This window comes from Alosa sapidissima, chromosome 14 (assembly GCF_018492685.1).
Source record: "Alosa sapidissima isolate fAloSap1 chromosome 14, fAloSap1.pri, whole genome shotgun sequence".
NCBI lineage: Eukaryota > Metazoa > Chordata > Actinopteri > Clupeiformes > Clupeidae > Alosa > Alosa sapidissima.
Genome location: NC_055970.1, coordinates 20,277,266 through 20,284,765, shown reverse-complemented (window position 1 = coordinate 20,284,765; position 7,500 = coordinate 20,277,266). Strand labels below are relative to the sequence as shown.

Here is a 7,500-nt window from a genome sequence, read left to right as displayed (position 1 = left end):
AGGGTGGGAGGGGGGGGGGGGGGCAGGAAGGATGAACGGAGGGAGAAAAGGAAGAAGAGTGAGGGAGAAGAGAGGAGAGACAGAGGAAGAGGGATGAAGAAGAGATGCCAAGAAAGTGTGAGATTGATAGGATGGGTAGAGAGAGAGAGAGAGAGAGAGAGAGAGAGAGAGAGAGAGAGAGAGAGAGAGAGAGAGAGAGAGAGAGAGAGAGAGAGAGAGAGAGAGAGAGAGAGAGAGAGAGAAAAGAAGAGGAATGAGGTATGAGAGGAATGAGAGAGAGAGAGTAAAGTACGGAGACAAAAGAAGGATGAGAGAAAGCAAATGCCAGGGATAAGCAGGAATAGATGGAGAGAGAGAGAGAAAGGAGAAGGAGAGAGTGGAGGGAAACACAGGAAGGGGGAGAGAGAGAGAGACGGGGTGTGAGTACTGTAGACAACTCTGTGAAAAGAAGCGAAACACACTGTAAACTAGGAGAGAGAGAAAGAGAGAGGGAGAGAGAGATAGAGAAAGTGTGAAAGAACTAATAAATTCAAGAGAGAGGTAGAAAGTGTGCACCACTGAGTGTGAAAAAGAGAAGACGTCTGAGAAGGAAGGAAGGGGAGCGAGGGATGGCAGGAAAGGAGAGGAAGACTAAGGGAGCGCAGGCGTGCTGCTGCTGATGGCACTGTTGTGGTGAGCTGGGCTGAGGGCATGGGAAATCAAAGCGCTGAGCTTTCAGGAACACTCCCGAGCCAGCCCTCTCCTCCCTCCACACCTCCTCCTCATCCCCCTTTCCTCCCTCCACACCTCCTCCTGCCCCTCTCCTCCCTCCACACCTCCTCCTGCCCCTCTCCTCCCTCCACACCTCCTCCTGCCCCTCTCCTCCCTCCACACCTCCTCCTCTCCTCCTCACAGCTCTACCCCTCCATCTCTGGTCTCTCAGGCTTATTGTCTTATCTCCTCTCCTCTCCACTCCTGTACTGTACTACCCACTAGAGTGGGGGGCATCAATGGAGAGAGCGAAAAAGAGAGATACATTTAGAGACGGAGAGAGAAATGATAACGCAGGGAGGGAGAAAAGGAGAGAAAGAAGAACATCTCTCTCTCTCTCTCTCTCTCTCCTAAACTCTTCTCTCATCCTCCTTTGTGCTGCATGTTTCTGCCGTTCTATTTATATGAGGGTGTGTGTGTGTGTGTGTGTATGTGTTTGTGTGTGTATGTGTGTGTGTGTGTGTGTGTGAGCATGTGCATGTGTGTGTGCAAATGCATGTGTGTGTGTGTGTACGTGTATGTATACATGAACATCGTTCTCTTTCCCAAAGGCACGAGTGAAAGCAATGCTGCCTGCACACTCTAGTTTTCTCCAGACTGCTTCCCTGCAGCCTCACACAGAGCTGGGGCGCTCCGCTGTGCTGCGCTCTACCGCCCGCATCATGGCCTCGCTGGCTGGCTGAGTTGGGCCGAGACGCCGCTACTGGCCCGGAGCTGTGCGCTGACGAGACAGGCCCGCTGGCGAGGGCCAAAGGGGTGGGTGGGGAAAGAGCAGCTGATTAGAAACGACACAGCTGGGTCCTCAGTGTGAGTCACTTGACTGGGAGAGGGAGTGAATGTGTGTACGTGTGTGTGTGTGTGTGTGTGTGTGTGTGTGTGTGTGTGTGTGTGTGTGTGTGTGATAGATAGATAGATAGATGGATGGAAAGAGAGAGTGAGAAAAAGCAAGAGAGAGAGAAAGAGAGAGAGAGAGATTTGCATGTATCTGAGTGTGCATTTATATGTATTCATGAGAAAAGTGTATTTATGTGTATTTGAGATATGTAAGCCTATTTCTGTGTGTATGTCAGCCAGCTCCTTTATGAGAGTGCACTACAAATCTGGGGTTGTGCATGTGTGTGTGTGTGCTGGGTGTGTGTGTGTGTGTGTGTTTATGTGTGTGTCTGTGTGCGTGTGTGTGTGTGTGTGTGAGAGAGAGAGGGAGAGAGTGTGCGTGAGTGTGTGTGTCACCTGGGCCTCAACAGATGTGACGCCTCCTGTACCTGCCAGGCCCCATTAGATGCGGCTGCACTAAAAATAAACCTGTGGGCTTCCTCCTCTCCCCTCAAGATCACATCCTGGCACACACACACACACACACACACTTGCCAAATACATCCCAAACACACAAACACACACACACAAACCCAGGCACACCTGCTGCATCACCTGGCTGTGCCTGGATTCGCTTGTGGCTTCTTGGGCACTACAGAATGAAATAGGCCGTCGTCTCATCTGATGCATTCATATGCACATGCTTCGTCACCTCATATTTCAAATCATCATCATGTTCAGACAACAGTGACAACATGCCATTTTGGACTTTTAGATATTTATGCCAAAGGATATTTGTCTAAAAGGGCTATTCATTCAAATGTGGTTAATTATTCCACTTCATCACCTAGCACATACTTTTTATACAAAATGCACTCGTCTTTTTTTTCAATCCACAGCATGTGTGACAGGTGTTTTCAAAGGGGGGTGTGGAGGCACACTGAAAGTGCCCATCAAAGTCACCGTAATGTAGAGGGGGAGGGATTGTGGGATTGATGGAGGTGACACTGCACAGCTTGTGATGTGTGATGCTAATGCATGGCTGATGGGGTGACGGACAGAAAGGGCCGCAGCTTAAACGTCATCTCAGAACGCCTTTCGTGAACTTTTCATTTGAAAAGTTTAAAACCCATTTTAAGCTTATGCACTAAAAAAAAAAAAAGTTTATGTTCCAGTGCTACAGTGTTGTAAGTTTTTTTGTATGAATCCAATCACTTTTGACAGAGCAATTTACTCAAGGGCAGACGACAATGACATATAGATAGAAAAAAACAAAAACAACAAATCATTAAAGAAAGGCCTGACAGGTGGCTTGTAAAGTGTGACCTCAGTGCTAATGTGTCTGAAGGGGTTGTCCTAATCTAGGAACTTCCTGAAAGTCTAGGAGGACTAACACGTCCTACAGCAGCTCTGGTAAGATGTAAGTATGTGTATGCGTGCGTGTGTGTGTGTGTGTGTGTGTGTGTGTGTGTGTGTGTGTGTGTGTGTGTGTGTGTGTGTGTGTGTCTCCACAGAATAAGAATGTAATGTATTTTCTATGCAGTTGCCATATTCCTCTCCCTCCCCCATCATATATTTTTTAACAGTTCCTTTGTGTGTGTGTGTGTGTGTGTGTGTGTGTGTGTGTGTGTGTGTGTGTGTGTGTGTGTGTGTGTGTGTGTGTTTGTTTGTTGGGAATACACAACACTACATTTAAGTCCTTCCTAGACATGAATACACCAGTTTGAGTGCTTTCATTCTCTAGGTGCAAAAACATGTCCACATACGTAATGCACACACACCCACACACACACACACACACACGCACACACAAATGTCCGCATATATTCACACATACACGCACACTCACACACTTTCCTTCTTTCTGCATTAGTAAACTTTGTGTTGTGTTTAAACGAATATCTCCCCAGCTCACACACACACACGCACACACATACACACACACACACACACACACACACACACACACACACACACACACACACACACACACACACACACACACACAGACACACACAGACACACACATGTTCAGCCTTGTCACTTCTAATATCAGTTTTACAAGGCCAATTAAATAAGCATGAGTTCAGTGAAGAACAGTCCAAATGTGTTAGTGAGAAATATAAATAATTAAATAACCGCTCACAGCTCCGTAACACATCAGCCACCAGCAGTGGCCGAGAGGCAACCAAATAGATCCTAATGAGAAACTAAGATGAGGTACGCTTGCATTGTGGATTGTTATTATATATAAGACAGTCATCAGCTTTCTCAGTTTATATTGGGATTCCTAATAACTGTGCACTCGCCTACACAACAAATAGCCTTGTGCGCCTAGCAATCAAACCCTAAACCAGGTATAATAATGTTTAGTTTTCTATCAGTTACAAAATACACACACTCGCACACACACACACACACACACACACACACACACACACACACACACACACACACACACCTCTGACCATCTAAGTTTAAAAATGCATTTACAAACATAAATTAATCTAATAGCTTATCTGAACAAATAGACACTTGACTTACACAAGCTGTAAATAGATAAATAAATATATACATGAATAAACTGATTTAAAAAAATCTATAAATATGGAGTGTAAGTCAATGAGCCTATGGTTTTGCATGCTGAAGAGGTGCTCCACTCCCTCTGGCAGCTGCCCTCTCGTGCTGCCCAGGGATGAGGCCCTCCTCTGGGGCCTGAGAAAGCTGCTTCTCCCCTGGGGCTGGAGGAGTGCACAGAGCCGGCTGTCTCTGAATGGTGTGCTTCCCTCATCCTCCCTTTTTGTGCGATACACCCTCAGATTTCACAAAGTATGTGTGTACTGTGTGTGAGATGATGCTTGTGTAAACATATTTGTATGTGTGTGTGTTTGTAACTGTTATGTAATTTTCTAATGTTATAATGCTGATGCATATTTACTTGCTTCTATGTATGCCACAAAATATCATTTATCTGTTAGTTATATTACCAGTGACCTCTATGTATATTATAAATTGCCACCTGAAGTCAGTATAGTGGTTGCACTTATTGAAGAAATACAGCTCTGTTTCAACCACTCAATGTCTCTTCACTATCTGTCAACACTGTTTTCTTATTGTTTTTTATTGTCCGTTATCTTTTTCTTTTTCTACCTTTCCCCTTATTTCCCTCTCTTCTGTCCCTCCTCCCAATCACATTTTCTCTCTCTCTCTCTCTCTCTCTCTACCCCCCCCCCCCTTCCTCTTTCTGTCATTCCCCTCTTCTTCTCCTGAGCCCTTCGCTCACGTCGTGACTGCGGGCAGAAGCAATTGTCTGGAAAATGAGTGCTTGTCATTCTCGCGCCATGTCCAAGCCGAGTTGGCATGTGGCTGGCCCTTGTTTTATGAATGCAAATAAAAATTTTTTTAAAAAAATGGGAAGATCAAAAAAGTTATCAAAACACTACTGACATCTGACAATTGCCTGTCTGAGAAAGGCTCTTTCAATTCGCCGGTCGGTGCATTAAAAATTAATGGATTTCACAGCGTTGCCATATGCTGTCAAGTACTGATGCTGCTCCCCCTGGAATAAAGTGTTACTTTTGTAGTAGTAGCATGATGCTCACAGGACTCTCTCTCTCTCTCTCTCTCTCTGGGGCTATATCCCTTTGTATCTAAAATTCAGATAGTAAAATGGCTTTATTGGCATGACAAATAGCTTTGTACTTGAAATTCAAATAAACAACAAAAGACTATGTGTGGACTTACATAGACTTAGACTCACATCGACTTCCACAGACTTGGACGTATAGCTCTCTTACTATTCTCTCTCTGTCTCTCCTTTTCTCTTCTCCTCTCTTCTTCTCTCTTCTCTCTACTGTCTTACAATTCTCTCTCTGTCTGTCTCACCTTGTCTCTTCTCCTCTCCTCTCTGTCTCTCCTTCTCCCTTCTCCTCTCACCTTCTCACTTCTCTCTCTGTCTCTCCTTCTCTCTTCTCCTCACTTCTCTCCTACAATTCTCTCTCTGTCTCTGTCTCGCCTTAACTCTTCTCCTCTCTTCTCTTCTCCTCTCTGTCTGTCTCTCCTTCTCTCTTCTCCTCTTCTCTTCTACAATTCTCTCTCTGTCTTGCCTTAACTCTTTTCATCTCTTCTCCTCTCTCGCTGTCTCTCCTTCTCTCTTCTCCTCTCTTCTCTCTCTGTCTCTCCTCTCTTCTCCTCTCTTACAATTCTCTCTCTGTCTGTCTCGCCTTGTCTCTTCTCCTCTCGTCTCTTCTGCTTTCCTGCTACATTTCCCTCTCATTTCCTCTCTATCTCCTCCACTTCCAGTTTGCCTTTTATTTCAGTTCAAATGAGCTTTACTGTGATGACTGTGCGGTGCCAAATTGTGCTTTAAAATGCTGAGCATGTACTTTGCAGTGCTAGGCGTGAAGAGTTCAGAGGCACCTTTGATCAAGTCTCTCATCAGTAGCAAGGCCATGATCATCGTCTATGTGCCCCAGTAGTAACTATACTATATGTATTTGAATGGAGACTTTTGCTTTTAACATTTTCATTTAGCTTTGGCTATTGAGATTGAATGTTGCTATTTTGCCTATTTGATCATGTTGTGCCTGTTTGATTTGAAGTGTAGATCTTACAGAACAGAAAAAGGCCACTCTGTGGAAGTCTCTCCAGCAGTCTTTTGAATGCTGCTTTGGAAGAGAGTTTCATATGGATTTGGAAATGAAAATTTAGCCAGCAAAAAACTCAGACAGAGAGACCCATCTGTCCAACCATATCCCATAAGCTATACTCTGTACACTCCCACATGATTAAATTGTTAAGTATGTATGAAACTCTCTTTACTGTAAACTGGATGTTTGTGTCAGAGGTATTGATTTAATTTATGCTTGGTACCCAAAACTAAACCGACAAAATCTAAGAATGATGGCACTGAATGATAGCCTGGAGATTCCAGACCCTGGTAATCTAGAAAGATTAAGGGTCTGGCCACGAATAATGTAATGGCCCAACTCGAGGGGCGGCACCAAGCGTGCATTTGGAAATCTCACTGCACGCAATTGGATAACACAATACGATCAATATTTACTGACTGATTCCGGACTTCGACGCAATTGGATAAGACTACGACTGTCATCTGTTTAGCTCGCCTTTGGCCCGCCTACAGTATATCAGATACACTGATGTGACGGTCTCCAGGCGATACAAGTGGCAAAAGTAACATGCATCATTACTCATTGCCAGAGTATCTTGCAGTGACAATTTAAATTGTGCTCTTGCAAGAACTCTGGATTTCCAGGGTAACTGAATGATGTTCAGCCACTGTTTCATAAACTATGACTGTAGGGTGGTTACAATGTACCTGTGCTTCATAATACCATACTGGTAACAGAAGTCTGAGCCTTTTGAGTGTGAAGGCTGAGAGTGAAGCCTTTTGGTCGAATTATAACTTGACATTTACTACCACAAATATCTACAATTACACAACAACAAATATCTACAATTACACAACAACAAATTGGAAACAAAAGGCCAATATCATGTGACACTTTAAAGCTCCTCTCTTGCCTCAGTCCAAACTATCTGAGCTTCTCTCTAGTTTATCCTCTATTACTGTTAGGAACTTCAGCTCCATCCACATGACCTGGACCTGACTAGGACCAACTGTAGCATGGCAATCTAATTTAATACCCAACAAAGCTCAGGGTTATTACTTTCCGACTATTAGGGTGTGTGTGTGTGTGTGTGTGTGTGTGTGTGTGTGTGTGTGCGTGTGTGGGAACTGTGTGTGTAAGAGAGAGAGAGAGCACAGGGGCTTAGCACCAGGGCACTCCTGACTTTTCCCGGCGTCTGGGTGAGTCTGTGTCCAGAGGCTGAGAAGGATCTTTGTGGAGCTCATTTGCATGTAGAGTGGAGCATGTGGAGTGCCAAAGTGGACAAGGGGGGTGTCTGTGCATGTCT

General features: G+C 44.7%; 1 protein-coding gene across 13 annotated transcripts in view; it reads right to left on the bottom strand.

Moving 5' to 3' along the window:
• Nucleotides 1–7,500, bottom strand: part of celf6 (CUGBP Elav-like family member 6) — a 171,210-nt gene that overhangs the window by 48,645 nt on the left and 115,065 nt on the right. The window lies entirely within an intron of this gene.